The sequence below is a fragment of the Ambystoma mexicanum genome, chromosome 6q (assembly GCF_040938575.1).
Source record: "Ambystoma mexicanum isolate Mex_15411 chromosome 6q, UKY_AmexF1_1, whole genome shotgun sequence".
Lineage (NCBI taxonomy): Eukaryota > Metazoa > Chordata > Amphibia > Caudata > Ambystomatidae > Ambystoma > Ambystoma mexicanum.
This window is the reverse complement of record NC_090937.1, coordinates 847,105,746-847,131,626: the sequence shown is the minus strand read 5'-3', so window position 1 is coordinate 847,131,626 and position 25,881 is coordinate 847,105,746.

Genomic DNA, 25,881 nt, shown 5'->3' with positions numbered 1-25,881 from the left:
GCAATAGCCCAGCGTGATCCACAAGGAGTCCAGAAAACAAAAGCCAGGTCCAAGGAAGCCAGGTAAGCAACATGGGTAAGTAAGCCAAACAGTGTTTCCAGGTAAACCAGCTGTGAAGCGTGGTGTACCGGCACTGCACTGCTTAAATACCGTCTACTTCCTGGTCACATGACACTAAACGGAGTCACGTGACCGCGAACCTGGGGCACGTGACCGTCTCCTCGGGTCACGTGATCGGGCCACAACGATACGAGCGAGTGTGTTACTGCTCGAGCGGTGGCCTAATCTCCATGGCAACTGCCAATGGAGAAACGGCCGCAACCGCGACTGTAGGGTGTATGGCGTTTGTCTTGCTAGCGCGCGAGCCAAACTGGGTTGCCTGCGTGAGCCCCGGGAGACAGGTGAATGGGAGGGACAGGTTACAAGACTGGGTGACGGGACATGGCCGGAGGAACGACCCGAAGGCATGACAGAGCCCCCCCCAAAGGCCCACGACCCCGTGGGCAGGAAGGATGCTCCCGATGAAACCGAGAAACCAACCGAGGGGCATGGACATCCGAGGCGGAGACCCAGGTACGCTCTTCCGGACCAAAACCCAACCAATCGACCAGGTACTGCAGGCGACCCCGAAGGAAACGGGACCCCAGAATGCCCGAGAACTCGAAAACATCAGGCGCATCCAGGGAAACGGGGGCAGGAGAAGGGCGAAGACGCGTTGAGGACGGGCAGGGCTTGAGGAGGGAGGTATGGAACACTGGATGTACCCGCGAAGAGGAGGGGAGAACTAGGCGATAGGCCGCCGGATTGATGACACGGGAAACAACATAAGGACCCACAAAACGGGGCAATAGTTTGCGACAGCCCTTCAAGTGGAGATGTCGGGAGGACAGCCAAACCCGGGAAGCAACGGGATACAACGGGGCAATGGTACGCCTAGCGTCTGCGGAGGCCTTCATGGATGCCTGTGCCTCCTGCAGATGAACAAGGACCTGGGCATGGAGGGCTGACATATCCCGAACGCAGGCTGCTGCGGCAGGGTTCTCGGTGGGTGAAATGTCGGGGACAGGGAGGAATGTCGTCGCCCAGTATCGTGAGTTGGGCAACAGCACCAAGCGCTAATGCTGGGGTGTCTGCTTCTCTGTCCACGGGGAGGCAGAAGTTTTGACAGAGCTCAGATTCGAAATGGACGTGTCCCGTTCCCCAATCGATATGTGGGTTGTGTTCCCGTAACCAAGGTATTCCTACTATGACGCCGAACTGAGGCGTGGATATCAAATCAAAGTGGAGGGTTTCCCTATGGACTGATAGGATGGTTAGGACGAGGGGGGTGGTCTGTTGCTTAATGGGACCAGAAGCGAGTTCTGTCCCATCGACTGCTTGAACCGGTTCGGGTCGAGGTTTATTGATCAGAGGTAGGTTCAGTGTCTGGGTTAGAGCGATATCAATATAGTTCCCGGAGGCCCCGGAATCAATAATGATCCGCACGGGGTGGATGATACCAGGGGCAGGCTGTATGGTGGCTTCTACCTGAATGGGCCTGATTCGACCAAACGATGGAATGAGATTCGGGGAAGGGCATGGAGAACTCGATCCTACCCCCGTATCTAGGATCGAGCTGGATGAAAATCCTGTTTCTTGGGTCTGGGTCTCCGGGGACACTCCGTCACAAAATGCCCCCCTAAGCCGCAGTAAAAGCAGGCGTTCTCAGCCCTTCTGCGCTCCCTCTCTCTCTCTCGAGGGATGGGACTCCTAACACCCCCTATTTGCATAGGCTCACCGGTGGATTTAGAGGAAGACGACGAGATAGCAGAGCTGGCCGTCTGGGAAAACCCGGCCTCAGCCCTGCGTTCAGAGCGTCGTGCGTCCACTTGGAGAGCCAAGTCCACCAGGGCCGGGAACTGAACTGGTAGAGACGGTACCATAGCCAAGGCGTCTTTCATAGGGCTGCTTAGCCCTCTATAGAATACAACCGATCTCTTACTTTCGGGCCATGAGGTCTCTGCTGCCAGTTGGTTAAATCGTGTAATGTACTCAATAAGGGAGCCCTTACCCTGGGACAGGTCCAGCAGTTCTAGATCATGGGATTGTGCTTTATACCTGGTGTCGAACACTCGGGACATCTCTGATACTAACTGGTCGAAATCATAGAGGGCAGGATGATCGGTTGCTAACAGCGGCAGCCGTGCCTGCTAGGTGAGAGAGAGTGAATGCCGCCTTGGTGGTAGGATCTGGAAAAACAAGGGGTCGACACAAAAAGTGCAACTTACACTGGTTAAGGAAAGTCCTAAACTTTCTCGGGTCCCCATGGAACTTTTCTGGGGCAGCCAAAGGAAAGAGAGAAGGCAGGACCACCGGAACGGGAGCCGAGGGAATCGGGATTGGGTGTGCAAGGGGTATCAGTGCTGGAGGGGCGTCTCCGAGCTCCGGGTCCGCGGGTAAGGGATGCTGGGCGCTCTGTAACAGGTCAAGACGCTGATGGACCGCTGTATTAGCAGCCACCATGTCGGCCCGTAGTACCGTGATCGCTTGGATGACAGCGGCCAGGGGGTCTTCAGCGGCACCCTCCATATCTTACACGACAGGCTTCACAGTCTGTCTTGTGTTGAGAGTCGTGAAGATATAGGAGACCTCCGTCCCCAAGTGCCGCACAGGGAGAATCACTTATTCACTCCCTGTGCAACCTTTCAGGCCACAGGTGGAGAAAATCCGGAGCCGGAACCGAAGTACTAGGAACCCCAAGGCAGCTGTGAAAAAAGGCAATGATTATATACCAAGCAGACAGGATACTACATGTATTAGCCAGAAGACAATCAGAGTCTTACCGGGGATCTGATGAAAGGGATGGTGAACCTGAACGGGAGGATGGTTCCGGGACTCACGTAGGCAAAGGACCCACCCTGCGGGATAGGTCTGGATGGTCTTCGCCAGTCTCCACCTGGAGAGTGTCTGTATGTAGAAGGGCCCCAGGTAATCAGATGGCAGCCACCAACTGGAAAGTGAGATTACCCGTGCAGAGGTGCAATCAGGGAGGCCCAAGAGAGGTCTGTTGCAGAAAAAGGTCTGAAGCCAGGAAGAGCCGTCCGAACCAAATGGAAGAACAAAAACGCGATCCAGAGGAAGTCCGTAGTTCAGTCCGAGGTCAGGAGCCGTAATGAGCAGAAGAGCCGATGTAGCAATAGCCCAGCGTGATCCACAAGGAGTCCAGAAAACAAAAGCCAGGTCTAAGGAAGCCAGGTAAGCAACATGGGTAAGTAAGCCAAACAGTGTTTCCAGGTAAACCAGCTGTGAAGCGTGGTGTACCGGCACTGCACTGCTTAAATACCGTCTACTTCCTGGTCACATGACACTAAACGGAGTCACGTGACCGCGAACCTGAGGCACGTGACCGTCTCCTCGGGTCACGTGATCGGGCCACAACGATACGAGCGAGTGTGTTACTGCTCGAGCAGTGGCCTAATCTCCATGGCAACTGCCAATGGAGAAACGGCCGCAACCGCGACTGTAGGGTGTATGGCGTTTGTCTTGCTAGCGCGCGAGCCAAACTGGGTTGCCTGCATGAGCCCCGGGAGACAGGTGAATGGGAGGGACAGGTTACAAGACTGGGTGACGGGACATGGCCGGAGGAACGACCCGAAGGCATGACAGCTTGCCAACTCACCAGCTGTGTGCTCTTCTTTCTTGTTTGGTGTTTTCTGATTTTTGGGTCAAGGTTAGTACCACAGGCTTGACCTCGCATACCCACCTCTGTCGTTCACCTGGGAGGGTCGCTGGCATCCTTGAAACACAATGCAATCTTCACTTGTGGGATTTGGCCTTCTCCACGCGTCTTTCGTGGCCTGTCGGAGGCAACAACCTACAATAGAAAAGCCTTGGGGTTTCCGGGCCTGCTGCTTTCATCCCTTGATCTGTTGCTCTGCCCCAGTAGGTGTGCCTTTGTCCCTGATGTTCTACTCATTCTCTTGTTCTGCCTTGCTCAGAGTGTGTCTTTGGTTTCTGCCTTTAATTCGTGTGAGGACTGCTAATTGGTATCAGTTGTATGCATTTAGGATTAATTGCCTGACTTTGCCTGACCCGATTAGTGGGACATGGCCAGTACCATGTATGCAAGTCAGTGTTGTTATTCTTAGTCATCCTCTTCCTCGGTCCAGTGTTTGTGTAAAAGGGGGGGATTTGGGCGCTCAGAGCATCCTAAAACATAGGATGGGTTTGATAAATAAAATAAGGGTAAATACTGCGTCTCATAATCATCTATCTCACCCCTGCTCCCTGAAGACCCCTCACCCAGGTGATCGTCCTGCACTTGTCCACCCCGAGGGTCTGGATCCAAAGGTGATGGCCGTGCCCTGGCCACCTGAGAGAGAGAGATCCCAGGGGTCTAGCGGGTGAGACACCCTCTGGTTTCTCACACCTCTCATCACTGGATCTAGGATCCCACTGTACAATGGTAGTGGCTTGTGCCCCATGGTATTTTTTGTGTGCACGGACAGCTGTCCTTACTAATCCATTTGAATGAGAAAATTAGAAATAATTCTTCATTATAATCTGGGATCGCATACAGAGGTGCTGTGCTGATTGCTAATTTCAATTTGGCAAAGGCATCTATCATGGCACCTGTCCAGGCGATGTCATTGTTTTCTTTCTGTACTTCTTTTAATGCTTTTAAAAGTGGCCTCATGTATGTGCTGTAGTCAAAGACTCACGCACTGCAATAGTGACAAAGGCCTACACATTGCTGTAATCCTTTAACTGTATCTGGATTGGGTGTCTTCATAATATCTTCTGCCTTTTCAGGTGTAAATGTCCTTCCTTGGTGTGTTATTAGCTTGCCTATGTGTAGACCGTCTTCCTGACAATATTACATCTTCTCTTTGTCAACCTTAAATCCCTTCTCTGCCAATACTGTCATCAACTGTATTGAGTCTCTCCTGCACCCCTCTTCTGTCTCGCTGCACACCAAAATGTCGTTTACATATTGTATCACTGTGCTGTCCAGGTGCACGTTTCTCAGGTCCATCTGAAGTACCCAGTTAAAGACCGCGGGGACTCACAGTACCCATGGGGCAAACCAGTATGTTTTAGCTTGATACCACTGTAGGTAAAACAAGGTCAAATCTTGGGACTCTTCATGGAGTGGGATCACAAAAAATGCATTTTTTTAATCAAACACTGTGAAATATTCACCTTTGGATGGGATGTTACACAATATCATGGCTGGGTTCAGGACCAATGGTAACTCGGCTTCATCAATATTGTTCAGGGGACATAAATCCTGAATAAATCTCCATGACCGCCCTGTTGCTTTTTTCACTGGGTACACAGCTGTGTTAAATGGGGATTCCGATAGCAAAAATATCCCTTGTTTCATTAGGGCTGCAATGGTGTCATTAATACCTTTGTCCACTTCTTTTGATATCAGTACTGCCTCACCCGCAGTAAAAAGGCTCCTTGCTTTAATTACATTTTTACTGGCACCATTGTTAAACTAACATCATATGGACTGTTGGTCCACAATATGCTTGGTACCTGTGCCAAATATTCCTGGAGGAAAGTCGGCATCTTTTTTTACCAATGAGATTCTCTGAGGTATTTCTCTGTTTTCAATTTTTAGAAGATACTAAAGGTTTATATTAAACATCACTTTGTCATCTGAGTCATCGTCTGTAAACAAGTCTTTATCTGTCAGGTCAGTCAGTCTATGTCCTTCATCAAGAGCCATCTCTGTTCTCCAATGTATCCCTTCCTAATCAACTACATGCAAAATTACTAGTTCTTCCCTTTGTATTGCTGCTTTTAGTTCTATTGCAATCACCTGCTCTTTCTCCTCATCCATGGGTATTTCTGGTCTGAACAAAAATTCAGTTGTAGTCGTAATAGTCTGCCATATATTCTCCGAAGCCATGCTAGTACTATGTGTAACCCCATAAAGGCATACTTCCGGATCTAGTGGCACACCCCTTTGTACTTTCCGACCAAATAAAGCTGTTATGAATTCTTGTGCATTTACATAATGAATCACTGGGGTGAAACATATTATTCCCTGGTCAGTAAATGGTATCGTCATGTTCAGTTTGCTCATCAAATCTCTCCTCAATATGTTAACTGGTGCCTTGCAGGAATATAATAATGGCATGGAAAGGTCATGTTCTCCTATGGTGATAGGTATGTTGTGAGTAAAAGGCACTGTACTTGTCACCCCAGAAAAACTTTGTACGTTCATGGCAATGCCTGACATTGGGTATCTTTCCTCTCTAATGCAAGACTGAGTCAAACCCGTATCTACTAGAAAGGAGAATGTTTTGTCACCTGTGGTCAATCCACCGTCGTTTCCTCTTGTGGGACTGGGATGACTGATAGGGCTTTTTGTGGGCCCCCCTATTGCGGATAAAAATCCTGTCCTGTGCCAGTGAAAGGATTCCCTCGCATTACTACCACCCCCCCTATTCTAGGTATGGGTGCCTGTGGCAATATGTTCGCGTTCCATGGTGCAACTCCATTCTGTTGTCTAGGTGATTGCATCAGCATCTGCTGTGTTTTCATTGGTGCTTGTGGTGCTTGCATTTGGGTCAACATTCCCTGTTGTGTGGGTTGTATTTGTGATACTCATGTTCAATAATGCAATCTTGGGCATAATATTCCAGTGTTTCTGTGCAATATGGTGGGGGATATGTGTTCCCCCTCTTGGATTGCCTGTAGTCCAATTCTGCTGCAACCCTCCTCTGCTTCTGCATATGCGTGAAATGTGCCCTATTTTACCACATGTCCAACATTGCTGTGTCTTTCACCAAATCTGGGTTGGCCTCCATTAAAACCCCCTCCCTGTGGAGCCTGAAATCTGATCCCTCTACCTCTGGTGCACACCCCCTCATCCTCGTGGGAAGTAAGTATATTGTCCCCTTCCTACACAATTCCCATTTGCTGCTTGTTGTACCTGTGGTGCTCTTTATGTAACAAACCCTTCTCCTCCACTTGTCAATACTGCCCCTTACACTGAGAACTTTGGCATTTTTTTCTGAACTAGCTTTACTCCTTCCATCTTCCTGTTTTCAACTTTCTTTCTGTCTTTCTCTTAGTATAACCGACAATGGTGAATGATTGTCAGCGGAATCTCTGCCCATCGATTTGCTACCATTCCCACAATCTTTTACAACTGTCATTGCACTGCTTCAGGCAACCCCAGACATAACTTGTGTTAAATTAATAGTTATTTTTTTGTACACGGTTCTCTCGTTTCTAGCCACCCTTTTCCTGAATTGTCAGGTCTTCATCTGCTTTCATTTTGCACATCATTATAGTGCTCATATCTGATGAGTCTGGGTATTAAGCCCCAAGGGCCCTCCACACATTAGCTGGACAATTATTAAAGGCTGCTCTGTCATGGTCAGTATTTTGTGCTGTCACTCCAGGGTAGCCCACTGAAGTCGAAATGTCATCTGACCTCTCCACTATTGTACAGTGAGCAAGCTGTTTTGTTAAGTGACTTCAATTCAGCAATCCCACTAAGTCAGTGCCTTGTCTGGGACGCCGAAGGGAAGCCCTTATTTATATATTTTTATGACAAGTTATACTCTGGATGATAAACCCTTATATAACGCCCCTCTCTTTGAATCCCCCTCACCTCACTGAGCCGAGAAGTAGGTTTGTTTTGCAATTTAAAAGGTTTATTGAGAAAGTAAACAATATATATATATCACACTTTTATGAATAAATTAATATTTGATAGCACACTTAGGCATATGAAGTGATCAACAATGGATGATGTTACACTAGCACACTGATTTAATTACTTAGGAGTTAGTATAGGGAGGATAAGGTAGCTGAGAATACCTTTATGATTTCAAGGAAATGCAATGATGAATCAAAATGCAGTACAGAAATAAACTGATAGGGTTTCACAAGATATAATATGTTCACTTTTCACCTTGTGGCAATTCACTCCCCCCCTATGCAATATAAGGAGATGTAAGTAAAGCACACAGTTTTCAGGAATACAATCACAATACAATACGAATTTCAGTTCCCCCCTAGCAAGCTCAGAGAAACAGGGATGGTTTTAAACACAGGCAAAAGTACTTTTAAATGTGGTATGCAAAGAAGGGAAAAATATGCTAAAAATGATTTTAATTTCCTTTAGAAGGTTCAGGGTAGGTGATAGCTATTAAGATTAGTTCAAGTCACACTGGCAATGATTCAGGAATGATTATCAGAGGGAAAACGGAATTCAGCAGTTGCGAGCAAAAGACGGCTATTTTGAAAGGAACTAATTTTTCAATTCGCGGCAATTTAGTCGCTTGCGTCAAGCGCGATTACGGAATAACTATTTTAGGCTTGTTGGAAAGCTTAGAATCTTAGCTTTCAAATAAAAGTTACATCTCGTTCCTAGCATACGCGGTGCCAAAGATACGGACGATTTTGTGAAGGTCGTTTTTCAGAAATTAAATAATGATTCAAAATAGCAAACTGACACTTTTACAGATTTAAAATTGGAGAAGGGACACACGATTCTATGATGCAGTTCTGGACAGGTTAAAATGGTTTGAATCAGATTATTTTAGACTAAGAGATTGGTTCTGGCACAGTTCTAGCTGAGTACTCACACTATAAATTTGAAATAGGCCGTCAGGGTCTGGTCAGGTCTGCTCTCTCTGGTACTGGTTCTGCTCACAGCGATCTGGTCTGGGTCTGCTAGCAGCACTTCACAGCGGTCTGGTCTTTGGTTCTGGCAAAAGTTCTTGGCACTGCACTGCACAGCGATCTGGTCTCTCTGCTGCAAGTTCTGAAATCTGGAGTCTGGTTTTCTAAGTTCTGGACCTGGAGTCTTCTGGATATTGTCTGGTCTGGCAAAAGTTCTTGGCACTGCACAGCGATCTGGTCTCTCTGCTGCAAGTTCTGAAATCTGGAGTCTGGTTTTCTAAGTTCTGGACCTGGAGTCTTCTGGATATTGTCTGGTCTGGCAAAATGCTTCGCAAGAAAATGGAAGGTGAGTGTTTTGCCTGTCCAAAGCAGTTTCTTTTTATGTGTTTTGAAAATGGGTGTGTGTGTGGGCATAACTAAGCCTGCCCCTCACAACTTATCATTGGCCAAGTCCTCCTCTCTCCCTTGATTGGGGGAGCTGAGTTGTGTGTCATTTTTATGGCCTACACAAAGAACCTCCCCTTTGGTTTCACTTAGAAAATCATTTTTTCATAACCCCACATGCTTCCCAGATACACAAGTTGTTGAAATTACATGTACACATCACAGATGAATTAAAGTACATTCTTGCCTAACTCTGATCTTCCTAAGAGCTTGGGTTCAGAAATGTTCGTTTTGGATTGGTTTTCCAATATTGGACTTTTACCCAAATTTACACAGAGGTACACCCCCCTTCTGGACATATTAATATAAGTTATCATGTCTCTAGCATAAATACAGTGTCAGCAGCATTAATAAATTGTGGGGTTCGGTCCCAGAACACTGTACAAAGTGGAGTTTAGACTCAAATTATAGGTACATTACTCATATTAAGGATCTCTAAATTGTACATTCTTGTCAGATTGAGAGAATATTTTATGAGCGACTTAATCAAACATACATTAGGTGCAATATGAAATCCACAATTCAGTCTGGGTCCGCCCCCAGGAACTTGGTGAGTCAGAGATCACATGTCTCTCCTTCCCCCAGAGCAGTGTTGACAGTAAACACCCAGAATCAGCATATTCTATTCAGCAGAAAGAGTCTATTGTGTTGACTGAGGTCAGCAGACCAGGGGGCCACTCTGCATTTGGTTAACAGAAACCTGTGATTTCCTGCCTTCTTGTGTGGAGTTCTGAGGTGTGAAGGCTTCCCAGCCTCTTGGACTGTTAATTGAATCAGACTGTCTTCTGGGAACAGCAGGTGTTAAGAATTAATTAACCAGCAAGGCTTTGAAGTCCAGGCTGGCTCAGGCTCCTTTGTCAGCTACTGAAATACAGTTCTCCTGTCAGAGTTTAGAGCACTAGTGGCGGTTAATGTCCAATGCCGGTACTGCACCTATTTTGGGAGCTGTCTTGGATTTAGCTTGACAGCATATGATTTTAGCTGACATCGTTTTGATGGGGATCCTTGCAGTAGTGTGATGTAGAACACCCCATCAGAAGGTTGAATCTTTATAGTGGTCTTGTGGGCCATGATCTTAGCAATTTTTGACATTAATAAAAACAGATTTTGAACAGAACCATCTTTCTTTGCACTGGTGGGTGGCAGGTCAGGCAACCATTTTGGTGTGCGCAAAACTGCGCGGTTCTCCTGGATTCTGGCGCAAATGTGGGCTTTTCCGCCATCTTGGATTTTCTAAGCCCACAGCACCAAATGTTGTAGCATAATAGTTCAAACGTGGGTCAGGACACCCAACAAGCCCCCCGCCCGACTGCACTTTGATTTCGAGTCGAGGGGGAGTCGGGTGCAAAGGATGTTTTGATCCACGAGCCGGTACATCCACATCATCTTTTCCGCTTCCGCAGATGGCACAGTTCAGCATTTTTCCTTCATCAGGGTCGATCGATCAGTTCTCCTTGCCGGTCCTGATGGGAGTATTGGGCGGTACCCCGGGCCCCTCGGATCTTTGCTCTCGATCCCCGGGTCGTCCTCCTTGGTCAGTCTCCATGGTTTCATCTCTCCTAGGATGACAAAGCAAAGCGGCAATACCTATTCGTAGACATTTCTCCCCCACTATAGATATAGTGGGGCGGCATATACATTTTATAAATCAAGAGACATTTACATTCTTATTTTAAAAAACAAGATATAATCAGGAGACATTTGCAATCAAGAATCATAATATTTTAGAGACTATGGGCCTCGTTACAACCCTGGCGTTGGACCATGGTGCTATTAGCACCATGTTCCATGCCGGATTCCGCCATGATGGATGGCGGATTTACCGCCCCATTCCAAGGTTGGTGGGGTAGTAAATCCCCATTCACCATGGCCCCTTCCCCATTCCCATTTTTGGCCCATAGGGCTCAATGGGAATGGGGAAGGTGCTAATTACGGCACCGTAAATTACGGTGCCGTAATTAGCACCAAGGTCCCTTAGCGGGATGGACTTTAATGCCTGCAAAAAGCAGGCGTTAAAGTGGGAATCTGGCGTTAAGGGTTTAACGGCGCCGCAGCCTTTTACGGCGCCGTTAACCCCTTAACGCCAGGGTTGTAATGAGGCCGTATATGTGGGATTTTTTAGGTTTGGAAATGAATTACTCTGGAGCGGCCCCCTCTGGTATTGCAGAGGACTCCTCCAGTTGCTGCAGAGTGTGCCTGGGATGGCAACACTTTAACTGATTTATATGGACCCACTTGTCTTCCCTTTCCGCCAAACTACCTTTGGGGATGCGGATCTTGTAAGCGACTGGGGGGATTTGTCTACAATTTCAAAAGGTCCCTTCCATGTAGGCAAACATTTTCGCTGTTTTTCCTGGTTTCTTTGAAAATTGTATAGATAAATCCGGTCTCCCACATTGTATTCTTTCATGGTAGTTTTCAAATGATAGTGCGTTTTCATACTCTCGGCTGATCTTTCTAGATTCCGCTGAGCATAGGCTAAAGCTTGTTGAAGGTGTTTCCTCAAATTCTCCACATACTCATTAGTTGTGGAGGCATTGATTAATGTCTGCTCTTGGGTCCTGTAGAGCAAATGCTGGGGAAGCACCATCTTGCGCCCAGTCATCAGCTCAAATGGTGACATTTTAGTTGCAGATGAAGGTGTAGATCTGATGGCCTTAGGACCAGAGGTAATCGGATATCCCAACTTGGCCCAGAATCTGCCACAAACGTTTTTAAGATGCTCACAATGGTTTGTTGTATCTCTCCACTGCACCAGAAGAGGCTGGCCGATAAGCAATATGTAGCTTCCTTTTAACCCCCAGTATCTCCCACATCTTAGTCATTACTTCGCTGGTAAAATGGCTACGTCTGTCTGACTCAATCCTTTGGGGTAGACCAAAACGCGAAAAGATGTGGTTGATCATCAGGGCAGCTGCTGTTTCTGCCTTGCAGTTTGGGGCCGGGAGACATTCCACCCATTTAGTAAATAAGCATGTCACTGTCAACATGTATTTATTTCCCCTGGAGGAGCGAATCACGGGGCCTATGAAGTCAACTTGCAAATCTGACCATGGCAGGGTCATCCCCCTCTTTTGGAGAAGCGCACGGTGTGTGAGGGATGTTGGCTGAAATTGTGCACACACAAGACACCCCTTCAAGTATTGGTGGAGGTCCTGCCCCATGTGTGGCCAGTATGCAACCTCTCTTAAGATCTCAAGTGTTGTGTGAAACCCCCATGACCGGCGGTGGCCGCATCATGGGCGTGACTTAACATCAGACTTTGGAATGAGGTAGGGACCACCCAATAATCTTGGCCAGCTTGGGATTTCCTTTCCAACAAACCGTCTTGGATTCGGAATATTTTTGGACATTTCATCAACACTCTAAGGTCCTCTTTCCCCATGTAATCGGTATCCGTCGGGGGAAAGTTCTCAGGGTCCTCAATGTGTTGGTAAAACTTACCAATTATTGGATTCCCCTTCTGGGCCGTAATCAAATCAGCATCTGGGGTCTCCTTACTCCATTGTGCAGTTGAAAGATCATTGTGAGCATTTGTCTGGGACCTAGTGATGCAGTGACCTGGATTTCCCCCAACAGGGACTCTATCTCTATTAGATCCCCTTGTATGGCCCCGGTTTTGGCCAGCTGATCAGCTAAGTCATTCCCAGTTTTGTCTGGTCCCTCTACTTTGGAATGACCCTTGATCTTTTTCCAGTAGATGATCATCCCATTCACGGTGACCAGATCATCAATGTTTTGAATTAACTTCCCATGTTTCAAGGGTTTGTTATAAGCACATAACATGCCTCTGGTTTTCCAATTAACCAGGTGCTCCACGAACCCGTTCCGTACATAATCTGAATCTGTGATTATGACCAGTTCTTGGAGTTGATGTTGGACAGCAGCGAGGATGGCTTGATACACAGCCATCAATTCTGCCACCTGACTACTTCGGGGACCAATTTTGTATCCAGCGGAGGGTTCTGGGGACTCATTCACCCATGCATTCCCTACGCCGGCCACAAGTTCTTTTTCCCCGTTGTTGTCAACATGGTAAGAGCATCCATCCACATAGACAGTGGGCATTCCCTCACACTTGTCTTCTTCAAAGACTTTGTGTGGGGAATTAAGGTATGCCTCCATGTTGTCCTTGATTTTTAGACTTTCGTCCTTGAGACAGTTTTCTCTGGCACAATCATGCAAGTCAGCCAGACCTTGTGCAAGGGGACTCTTCTTGTTTTGGCCATATCTGTCCTCCACAGGAAAGTCTTGCATTGACAGAATCCAGGAAGTAATTCGGGAATTATTCACATTTCTGGCCCGGATTATGTCACTTGGGAGATTTTGCAGAGGCTGGTGTGTAGTCTCCACAATGATGTGTTCCCCCTGGATGAACGGGCGGTAATTCTTCAATGCCCACACCGTTGCCAGGAGTGCCTTCTCACAATCGTTGAATTTTTCCTCCACAGAGGAAAAAGTTTTGCTCGCATAGGAGATTACTTTATTGACTTTGTCATGCTTTTGATATAATACTGCAGTCAAGCATGTATTAGAGAACCCTGTCTCCAAGAAAAACTCCTTGTTTCTGACAGGGTAAGCTAGGCAGGGCGCTTGTGAGAGGCTTCTTTTTAGCTGTCTTACTGCCTCGGATTGTTCTGGACCCCATTCCCACTTTACCCCCCCTTCAAGAGATGAATCAGGGGTCTGGTGATCTCTGTGTAGCCCTCAATGAACTTTCTGCTGTAATTAGTTAGTCCAAGGAGGCTCCTTAGGTCCCGCAGAGTTGTGGAGTCTTTCAGTTTCTGGAGTGCTTCCACTTTCTTTTCCTGGGGACAGAGACCCTGAGGAGTAATCTCATGCCCCAAGAACTTAACACAGGTTCTACACCACTGTGCTTTCTGAAAGGAAAGTTTTGCTCCGGCGACCCTCAACTGTGTCAGAACATAACGAATCTCCGGTATGTGTTCCTCCACAGATGAACTTTTGATGAGGACATCAGCTACGTAAGCCAGGTTACCCTTCGCACCCAGGTCGGGCATGGCCTTGCGTAGGAAAATGTTGAACTCATTGCCGGAGTTGAGGTATCCTAAGGGAGTCCGGGTCCATGTGTACTGCTGGCCCCCAAAGGTAAAAGTCAGTTTGTATTGGACCTCCCTACTGACAGGCATGGTCCAGTATCCATTGGTCAGGTCTATTACAGTGAATACCTGTGACCCCTGGATCTGGGCCAACCCTTGGTCAATGTAGGGAAGAGGCCATTGGGAAGTGTGGACCCATTTGTTGAGCTCCCAAAGATCGACGCAGAGTCTCCAATGGCCGTTTGGCTTCAGTATTCCCAGCACTGGATTATTGAAGGTGCTGTGTACTGGACGGATTATCCCCTGGGACTCAAGGTTCTTAATTATTTCAGTAAGGGACTCCATGGATGCGAGAGGCAAGCGATATTACTTCACAAACACTGGAGTCATGCCAGGGTGTGTGGGAATTGTTGTTGTGTGGATGTCGGTGTGACCACAGTCATATGAGTCTACCGCAAAGAGATTTTGGAAATCCAAGAAACTTGTTTCAACTTTTGCTTCTGTCCCAGAGTCACGCAGGCATCAGCTAGGTTGACTCTCTCTTCCACCATCTGCCTGAAGCCTGGAAAGACTTCTGATTTTGCTATTTCAGCAGCCTCCTCCAGCTGGGTGGAGATGTCCCTGGTCAGAGTGCTGATTTGGACTGGAGGCTTCAGGTGGGAAAGGCAGCCCTCATGGACCTGGAAAATCACCTCATCCCTCCTGAAGTCACAAGTCACATCTTCCTTACCATAAGGGCAGGAAGTGTACACCAGGAAGTTCCCCCCATGCCGGGTAAAGATCCTGTCTGTTGTTGTATTGTCATCACTGTCACTGTCAAAACAGTCCTTGGGGATTGGTCCTAATAGTTCATTTCCTAAATCAATGGAGAAATGTCAGTCATCAACCGCCATTCCAATAATGGTGCCTGCGGCTAGAGTAATACTCTTTAAGTTGCTGTTATCCACCTCTATTGGAATGGTGCCATGTTCTATGTTGACTAATGGTGTTGGGTTTACCCCCAACCCTTGCTGTTGGAGAGAAGCATTTAGATGAATATAAGCATCAGGGTTTTTCAATTTTTGTCCTCTTTTAACTTTCACTTTCAGGGAGAATTGTCGGGTCCTTTTTGGGATGGTGACTTCCTCTTTAACCTGAATTTCAACTGCATAAGGTAGCAATTGAGCTGACCTAAATGCTTTTTCTGGATCATCAAAACCCATGGCATTATCTGCTAATCGGGACCAAGCTTTGAAGTTTATTAGGTCCAAACTAATGGCAAAGCGATTAAGAATGTCACTGCCTAAGTTAAAGGCGGCAGTGACGTCTCGCACGACCCAACAATTATGGACTATGCTCTTGTTGCCAATGGAGATTTTGAGCATACACCTGATTGGCAGGAGATGTTTGGAATTGGGTGTTTCCAGATCCATTTCCCATTTGTCTATCAGTTTGAATGTGTGAATGGCTATATCTTTTGGGAGTTGGCGGAAGATGGCTTCGGTGATGAAGCCCTTACCGTTGTTCACACACACTCGGGCGAGAACAGAGTCTGTCCCATCATTTAACTGAACAGGGATGAACAACTGCTCTCCAATTTGCTGAACAACAGCCAGGCTCTGAGCTGATTTCCCATCTTTCTGGACTAAAGGAGTGGGAGTTTCTGATTGTGGATTAGCAAAGAATTTCAGAGTATTTCCTTCCAGTGTGGAATACCATCTTAAACTGGAGGGAAGGTTGATTTTCAGAAATAGAGAGGACCCCCCATCACCAGTCTGTTGTCCTACTGCTATTACTGTCACATCTGGAACATGGTTGTTCTGGAAGTGAAATTCTACTTGGTCAGATTTTTGTTCAACCATGTGGCAGGTGCCGTTTAAACTAACATGGTTGACGCTCTGTTTTAATTTTATTGGTCGGCTAGTATGGGTCCAGAGGACCTTGTTTACGCAATCTATTAGGGGTGACAACCTTCTCAGGAGGTCATTCCCTAGTAAACAAGGGGTGCCCTCTGGAGTCACTACTATGACACAGTGTTTCACCTTGTGTCGCCCAATTTTGATGTCCAAATCTGCAGTCCCCTCGACGGGAATTTCCTTCCCGTCAAAGTTCTGAAGTTGACCAGGAAGAGAGGTGAGAGGAATTTGGTAATTCTCCCACCTTCCTGCATTTAGTTCATCAAAGGCCCCTTTGGACAGAAGGGTAGCTTGGGATCCAGTGTCCCCCAGTGCTAAAATTGTACCCTGCCCCTGTACTTGTACCGGGGATTAGTATCTTCCCTCCTTCTCCTCAAGGGGGAACAGATAATGCCCATTTTCGGACAACTGGTGGGCTAATTTTCTGGTTTTGGACATTGAGAGAGAAGAGATTTGGGCCGAGTTTGGCAGGGAGTTTTGGGAATCTGAAAGAAAAAGTTGGCAATTGGATATTGATGCAGGTTTGGGTTCCCCTGGTTCCGGTTCTGGGCCGCCCCCCCCCTTTTTGGAGGCAGTCACCAGGATGGGTTTGAACCAGGGGTTTCGGTATTGTTGGTTCTGGGATAGAATGATGGGCGGCGACAGCTCGATCCCCACATCTACCCAGTCTATGGATGCGGTTTTGGGTTCCCCTGGTTCCGGTTCTGGGCCGCCCTCCCCCCTTTTTGGAGGCAGTCACCAGGATGGGTTTGAACCAGGGGTTTTCGGTATTGTTGGTTCTGGGATAGAATGATGGGCGGTGACAGCTCAATCCCCACATCTACCCAGTCTGGGTTGGAATCCTTGGGACCCATTTTTCCTTGGGAGGAGTTCCCCCATCTCTGAAGGAGAAGATCCTTTTCCCAGGATCCTCTGAGGATCCCTCTCCCTCAAATTGGAAGTACCTTCTCCACAAAATGGGTCTGTTTGTTTCTCCTACCTCCTCACTGCTCCTTGGGAGGCAGACTTTCAGGGGTAGGAGATTTTGTTTCCGGTTCCTAGGTTTCCAGGGGCTGTTTACAAGTGGGGAAGGAAGCTTCCTCCCTGGGAACCGGTGGGTTATCGGGGTGCTGCCCCCGTCATTATTCTGGAGCACCAGGCCCAGAGTTTGGGGCATTCTGCGCTGGCATGCCCATCTGAGGGTTCTGCTGAGCCCTTAGCACGCGACCCAGCTCCTGTGCCATATTTTGGACCTGGCGCTCAAGTTGGGAAACCCGCTCAGGCTGATACAGGGTCTGTTTTCTCCCCTGGGCTGATCCCGGGAAGGTTAGCTATCCCTTCTCTGGTAGTACCCCGGGTTGGGAAGATTTGGGTACCCCTCCACCCTTGGCCTCCCCTCTCCCGGATTAGGTGGTCTGGGCTCAGGGAAGTGGGGAAAGAAGGATGGATGATTTTGGGGCTGGAAGTTGGGTGGATACCTGGGGAACAAGTTCTGCCCAGGATTTGGGGAATTTCTGCCCTCCTGTGGGAAGTTGGGAGGGAAGTTCCCTGGGTCAGGTGCTTGGCTGGATCCCCCCCCTTGGGCTGGAGGAGTCCACACATAACCCAGGATGGGTCGGTTTCCCTTGTAGCGGGGACTTACATAAAAAGGAGAGTGAGGGACCCCATTTGTGGGACTACCTCCTTGATTCCCTGTCTGTGACTAGCCAGAGGGCCTTCTGGGCTTTGAATTATTCGGCACAGGCAGGTTTTTAGGCCCCCCATCTCCAAATCTAAAATGGGGGCAACCTTTACCTCTGCCACCTTGACAGCAGCAGGTGTGCTGGTTGATTTGGGGCTTTTCTGGGCGTTATTTTTATTTTCCACCGGTTTCTGCACCACATAGATGCGGGTGGCTTGTTCAATGACCCAGTCTAAAGATCTTTTCTCGGGAAAATCTCGTACGAGCTGGGTCATTATGTATTTGGGTAAGGCATGGAAAAACGTATTAACAAATTCTTTACTGTCCGTGCGCACCCTTCTGGTAGTCTGCGCAAAGGCATGCTTCAATTCCTGCACAAATTCTTGTGGGGCCTGATCCTCCCCACATTGCAAATTGTAGGCTGCCTTGCGGGCTTCTTGATGATTTCTGTGAACAGAAAAATGTTTCAAGATGGCTGCCATGTAGGTGGACCATCTTAAATGATTTTGGTCCTCCAGCCCCGCAAAGAAACTGGAGTATTCTGGGGAGAATGTCCATTTGACATACTGAATGCAGCTACTGCTGTCCTTCAAATGGAAAGTCTCCATCATTTGCTCGTAAAGCTCCAATTGTTCCCAAACAGAATACTTGGCGTTCTTGTGATAAGGGGTGATGACACTCCTTATTGCCTTAAGCTGTTTTAAGGGGTCCTTAAGCAAGGCCCTTTTTGCCTTATTGGCCTTTTTGGTTCGGGTAACCCTGGTCCATTCATCCTCTGACTCAGAAGCACTGCTCCCAGAGGTGCCCGTCTGATCTTCCAGGTTTTCCCAGATTCTGCGAGCCTGGGAATGGCTGGCAGAATGTGGGGACCTGGTCTCCTGTGTCCTGTGACGTTCAGAGGAGTCTTCAGATTCCTCCTTGCTACCAGGATTTGATGGGTACTCCCCCACTGACCTAACTGGGCAGAGATTTTCAGGATGCCCTTATTGGGCCTACTCTCCTGGGGTTCCCCACTAAATTGCAATGTACTTAGGTGCCCATACCCAGATGCCCGCCTATCCCTTCCTGAGTGGTACTGGCGTATGAGCCCCATACTTTTGGCTGGATGGTAATCTGCCATCCCCGTGGCCCTGGGCTCATGTGCGCCATGGGACATGGGGGTGGCAGAGTCCAAGGACTGGGAGAGATGAAGGCCTCTGGTACTAGGGCTCCTGAGGTTATGCTCAGGTGTTTCCCTTTCCCAGCGAACTTCATCTCTGTCAGCCCCTGCTCCCTGTTGCAATGTAAGAGCCTGCGCTTTCAGTTCCTCAGTTAAGGCCTTACTAGACTCTATCAGTCTCTCCTGCATGGCTACCTGTTGCTGGAGCCTATCATTGTGCTGACAGAGAGCCTCATTTTCTCTCTGTGCCTCCTGGTTGGTCCTGGAGTCCTGGGCCAGTCTTTGCTGCAGGAGGGTTACCTCCTGTGTCCCATCCCTACTGGCCTGCTCCTTTCTTGCCAGAGCCTCCTCCACCCTTCTGGTGTGCTCTAACAAGTTCTGATGCTCTTTTTGGAGGTCACCCAGTCCCTGGAGGGCCAAGTGATTTTCTTCAATTTTTTCTTTTAATCGGCAGACTTCCTGGCCTAAGGTGTCCCTTTCCTGACTAAGAGCCTGCATCTGTGCTGCCAGGTTGTCCCTCTGCCTTTGAAAGGCACCAGTTTTTTGGCATTCTTGGTCAAACTCTGCCTGGGTATCCAGGTCTTTCAAAATCAGTTTATTGCTCTCTGCCTTTTCCCTATCTAGATGACTTTGCAGGGTGGCTACCTGCTCTGTGCATGCCCTGTTAAAGTCTAGTTGTTGCTCCAGCTTTTTCTGGCTCTGCAGTAGGGAGTCCAAACCTTCTTGGTACTCCTTCTGCAAGGCCAGAAATCTGGTATCCTGGTAAGACCTTTCCTGTTGCAGGATACCCATATCCTCTTTTATTTTAATGATATACTGCCTACTATCATTTTCTGACTCCTGGCTCCTCTGCAGCCTCTGCTCAGAAGAGGCCAGGTCAGATTGGGCCGTCTCTAATGCCATCAGTTGCCTATTTGCCAGATCTTGGCCTTCAGCACATTTGTCCTGTATGGCTCCCATATATAAATATAAATATGCCGCTATACTGACAATCTTGTCGTGCTCATCTTTGGCTTTAGGGGCCATATATAGTTCACTCAGGGCCACATGTAATGGACCCTGATATCTCCATATGTCTGACCCTGTTTCAGTGATCTGGGGTGCGATTGCCTGCAACCAGACCGCCTGGTCCTGATGAGCCCACTCACCTCTCACAAATAGCTTGTGTAAGAGATGTTCTCTGGCTATTTTGATATCTACCAAGGTCGTCATTCTGGAAATTGATTTCCTTCCTGACTTACAGAAGTTTGTATTTTATTTTGCAAAACAGACCGTTTCCTTAGAGCGTTGCTTTGAGGGGTGTTTTTACAGTGTAACACGGCGTGGTGATCCAACAGGATTTATGTATCCTGTCAGTTAGCACACTGTATTAATCTGCACAAGTGATAGATCTAATTCAGAATCCCCGGCTCGAGCCCCCAATCTGTTAAGTGACTTCAATTCAGCAATCCCACTAAGTCAGTGCCTCGTCTGGGATGCCCAAGGGAAGCCCTTATTTATATATGTTTATGACAAGTTATACTCTGGATGATAAACCCTTAATTAATGCCCCTCTCTTTGAATCCCCCTGACCTCACTGAGCCAAGAAGTAGGTTTGTTTTGCAGTTTAAAAGTTTTGTTGAGAAAGTAAACAATATATATATATCACACTTTTATGAATACATTAATATTTGATAGAACACTTAGGTGTATGACAGTGATCAACAATGGATGATGTTACACTAGCACACTGATTTAATTTCTTAGGAGTTAGTATAGGGAGGATAAGGTACCTGAGAATACTTTTATGATTTCAAGGAAATGCAATGATGAATAAAAATGCAGTACAGAAATAAACTGATAGGGTTTCACAAGAGATAATATGTTCACTTTTCCCCTTGTGGCAATTCACTCCCCCCTATGCAATATAAGGAGATGGAAGTATAGCTCACAGTTTTCAGGGATACAATCACAATACAATACGAATTTCAGTTCCCCCCTAGCAAATTGATTTTAATTCCCTTTAGGAGGTTCAGGGTAGGTGATAGCTATTAAGATTAGTTCAAGTCACACTGGCAATGATTCAGGAATGATTATCAGAGGGAAAACGGAATTCAGCAGTTGCGAGCAAAAGACGGCTATTTTGACAGGAGCTAATTTTTCAATTCGCGGCAATTTAGTCGCGTGTGTCGAGCACGATTACGGAATAACTATAAGGAATAGTAAATATATGGAAAGCTTAGAATCTTAGCTTTCAAATGAAAGTTACATCTCGTTCCTAGCACACACGGTTCCAAAGATACGGACGATTTTGTGAAGGTAGTTTTTCAGAAATGAAATAATGATTCAAAGTGGCAAAATGACACTTTTACAGGTTTAAAATCGGAGAAGGGACACACGATTCTATGATGCAGTTCTGGACAGGTTAAAACGGTTTAAATCAGATTATTTTAGACTAAGAGATTGGTTTTGGCACAGTTCTAGCTGAGTACTCACACTATAAATTTGAAATATGCCGTCAGGGTCTGGTCAGGTCTGCTCTCGCTGGTACTGGTTCTGCTCACATTGATCTCGTCTGGGTCTGCAAGCAGCACTTCACAGCGGTCTGGTCTCTGGTTCTGGCAAAAAGTTCTTGTCACTGCACAGCGGTCTGGTCTCTCTGCTGCAAGTTATGAAATCTGGAGTCTGGTTTTCTAAGTTCTGGACCTGGAGTCTTCTGGATATTGTCTGGTCCGGCAAAATGCTTCGCAAGAAAATGGAAGGTGAGTGTCTTGCCTGTCCAAAGCAGTCTCTTTTTATGTGTTTTGAAAATGGGTGTGTGCGTGGGCATAACTAAGCCTGCCCCTCACAACTTATCATTGGCCAAGTCCTCCTCTCTCCCTTGATTGGGGGAGCTGAGTTGTGTGTCATTTTTATGGCATACACAAAGAACCTCCCCTTTGGTTTCACTTAGAAAATCAATTTTTCATAACCACACATGCTTCCCAGATACACAAGTTGTTGAAATTACATGTACACATCACAGAAGAATTAAGGTACATTCTTGCCCAACTCTGATCTTCCTAAGAAATGACAACTTATTTTCGTTTTTGATTGGTTTTCCAATATTGGACTTTTACCCAAATTTACACAGAGGTACACCCCCCTTCTGGGCATATTAATATAAGTTATCATGTCTCTAGCATAAATACAGTGTCTGCAGCATTAATAAATTGTGGGGTTCGGTCCCAGAACACCGTACAAAGTTGAGTTTAGACTCAAATTGTAGGTACATTTCTCATATTAAGGATCTCCAAATTGTACATTCCTGTCAGCTTGAGAGAATATTTTATGAGCTATTTAATCAAACATACATTTGGTGCAATATGAAATCCACAATTCAGTCTGGGTCCGCCCCCAGGAACTTGGTGAGTCAGAGATCACATGTCTCTCCTTCCCCCAGAGCAGTGTTGACAGTAAACACCCAAAATCAGCATATTCTATTCAGCAGAAAGAGTCTATTGTGTTGACTGAGGTCAGCAGACCAGGGGGCCACTCTGCATTTGGTTAACAGAAACCTGTGATTTCCTGCCTTCTTGTGTGGAGTTCTGAGGTGTGAAGGCTTCCCAGCCTCTTGGACTGTTAATTGAATCAGACTGTCTTCTGGGAACAGCAGGTGTTAAGAATTTTCATTAACCAGCAAGCCTTTGAAGTCCAGGCTGGCTCAGGCTCCTTTGTTAGCTACTGAAATACAGTTCTCCTGTCAGAGTTTAGACCGTTAGCGCCAGTTAGTGTCCAATACCGGTACTGCACCTATTTTGGGAGCTGTCTTGGATTTACCTTGACAGCATATGATTTTATCTGACATCGTTTTGATGGGGATCCTTGCAGTAGAGTGATGTAGAACACCCCACCAGAAGGTTGAATGTTTATAGTGGTCTTGTGGGCCATGATCTTAGCAATTTTTGACATTAATAAAAACAGATTTTGAACAGAACCATCTTTCTTTGCACTGGTGGGTGGCAGGTCAGGCAACCATTTTGGTGTGCGCAAAACTGTGCGGTTCTACTAGATTCTGGCGCAAATGTGGGCTTTTCCGCCATCTTGGATTTTCTAAGCCCACAGCACCAAATGTTGTAGCATAATAATTTAAACGTGGGTCAGGAAACCCAACAGTTTATGTCACCTACTGCTAAAGCCATCTCAGCTGTCATTCTCTCTAATTCATAAATCCATTTACCTCCCTCTTAGGTCGGTGTGGGAAGTTTACAAGCCAGATTATTTTTGTCCATTTGTGGCTGTGGTATATATTGCGGTGCCCCTCCCCCTTTCTCTATTAAATGGAACTGTGTAAACACTGTGCTCTGTCCGATCGCAGCAGCGCCCTTTGTCTTTGTCAACACATCTGTCAAACTAATTCTCTTCCATCCCAGTACATTTCTCAACCTGTTTATGTATGGTGTTTCATCCTCTGAACTGCTTGATGGGTTTTTAGGGCATTTGGGGTATTGACTGGGCTCTGGTCTCTTCACTGGTTCTTCTAAGTCTAACCACGCTATCTTCTTACCTAGCCCCTTGCTTGTAGAAGTGGCTTGTGCAGCCTCTTCCTCTCCACTTTCCTCTCTCTCTTAATCTTCAAACATAGTATCATCATTTTCATCTCCCTCTTCATCCTCCCTGTCCTCAAAATCTAATCTCCTGAGGGAGCTCATTATGTACATTCCACGCATCACCTCTGCCAATACATTGCTTCCCTCATTTTGCTAGGACCCTCTGTTCTCAATCATACTGTTGGTGCCATCCCTTCTATTCCTGTACAGGTTACTAATCCTCCTTTGTATTGCCTTTCTTCTTCTTCATCTGGAAAGGTATGCTTTCTAAGGATCTCATCTACCTCCTTGTGGCTGTTTTCTAAACTCATCTCTCTTTTTTTCTCTTCCTGTCTATGTTTCCTCTCTTTGTCTGGGAGCGTACGTCCCCTTTTAATCTCATCAGCTTCTTTTCTCATTCTTTCTCTACTTCTTTTTATTTCCCATTGTCTTCTGCTATCCCTTTCTTCCTCCTTCCATCTTTACTCTTCCCTTTGTGCATCCCTTTATCTTCCCCTCTTGTTTTCTCTCCTTTTCTCTGCCTCTCGTTTTTTCTCTTTCCTTTTCTTCTTCATACTTTCTCTCCTTCTCTTGCTTCCGTTCCTCTTTCTTTTTTCTGTTCTTCTTCTTCTTTCTCCTGCAGTTCCCTGACTTCCTTTTCTTTTTCTTTAAAATCATCCAGGCTAGTCGATTCTGCAATTGTTTCCCTTTATGTTCAGCATGTAAGTATGGTATTGTGTGCTGCAGTACTGACTTCGAGTGAGTGCCCTTCTGCGGCCAGAGCATAAACCTCTTGCCCACTGTCTCTTTCGCACATTGGGCATGGTACCTAAGGACTTTTTCCTTGTACCTGTGGAATGCTTTACACAAATGAATAATGGGAGTGTCCCCCCATGATGATACGTCAGAGTTAAATTGTATCGATACATACCAAACCTCTATTTCAAATTCAAACTCACTCTCTCATCTTTCTTTCCAACAATATTTCTCTTACTCTTAATACTTTGCGTCTTTCCCCAAAACCACACCTTTCGCATCACAACAAAGTTCCCAAGTGATACCACATACACTGCTCACACCACAAGCAGTGTCACTTTACTGCCTCAGCACCGGACCACTCCCTTAACATCCTACACAATTTACACCATTATACACAGAAATCAACTGTTTACAAAGTCCAAGATACCTTGCACCCTGAAGTTAGCTCCAGCAATCACTAGACAAGCAAACAAACTACAGTGCAATGCAATACAGCCGTCTTCCCAACTCCTGGTGAGGTAAACTTCTCTTATCATTATTACTGCGTGATGAGGTTTATTAATCAGTCTTCCTCGATCTTGTGAGAAGTTATCTCTCCTATCATTACCTCATACAAGGTTTACTGCAAAGTCTTCTCTAACCTTGTCAAAGACCATTGCATCAGCTCCATCACAATTCCTCCAACTTACAAACCCCTCCCGTTTGTTATTTTGCCAGGCCGATGCTATACTTACTTCTGTGGATCAGCTGAGGGTTTTCGGTATCCAGTTTCCCACAATCACTAATCGCCCTCTGCCCTACCGGGTGTCCTCCGGGGACCGAACAGGAATCTTATCCAAGGGGGACTCCTGTTGACCTCTTTGTTCATGCGTGATACTGCTCTCCACAGGTCACCTCGCAGTCTTCGGGCCATGACAGGGAGACTTCAACAATCCGACAACCCTAGCCAACCATCACTTCTGCCAACCTTATTGTACTGAAGCATCCGCTCACTGTCAGTTCTGCCGGCATTGCATTTTTGTATGAGAAACGACAGTGAGCGATACTTCCATATAATGCAAATGAAAACTGACCAATCACCAATAAATGAGACACAGTCACCGGTCTCGAACTGGGACATGCTGGTCAAATATGGTTGTGGCCTGCCCAGATAAGCACCAGTTGAAATTACATGATTACATCTTAATACAGAATGAATAAAAAGCAGCCTGACAACCTGAATGGTGAAATAAATCACCAATCCTCCTGATTTCAAAATCTTCAAAAACATTGGGCCTCATTACACGGTAGGCGGTAGCCATGGTGCTATTAGTGCCATGGCTACCCCCTTACCGCATTCCGGGTCCGTGTTCCCAGAATATGGACTTACCGGTTCATTCCGACCATTCCGACCTTGGAGGACCCGGTAAGTCCCCATTCCGGGAACCATTCCCCATTCCCATTTGGTCAGACCTGGCGTTAAGGAAGGGACCCGCTAAGGGACCTCGTAGTATGGCGGTAAGGGGTTACCGGCACCGGTGCCCTTACCGGTGCCGGTAATCCCTTACTGCCTACCGTGTAATGAGGCCCATTATTTTTTTAATAATAGCGAGTCCTGAAGAAAGCGGCTTGAATAACATGTTATCTGCTGAAACTTGCCGACCATTTGAGTCCAGGGTGTACACCCTGAACTCTTGGGACATTTGCATTACGAGCACATGCCAGAACAAGCAAAAATAGTTTAACT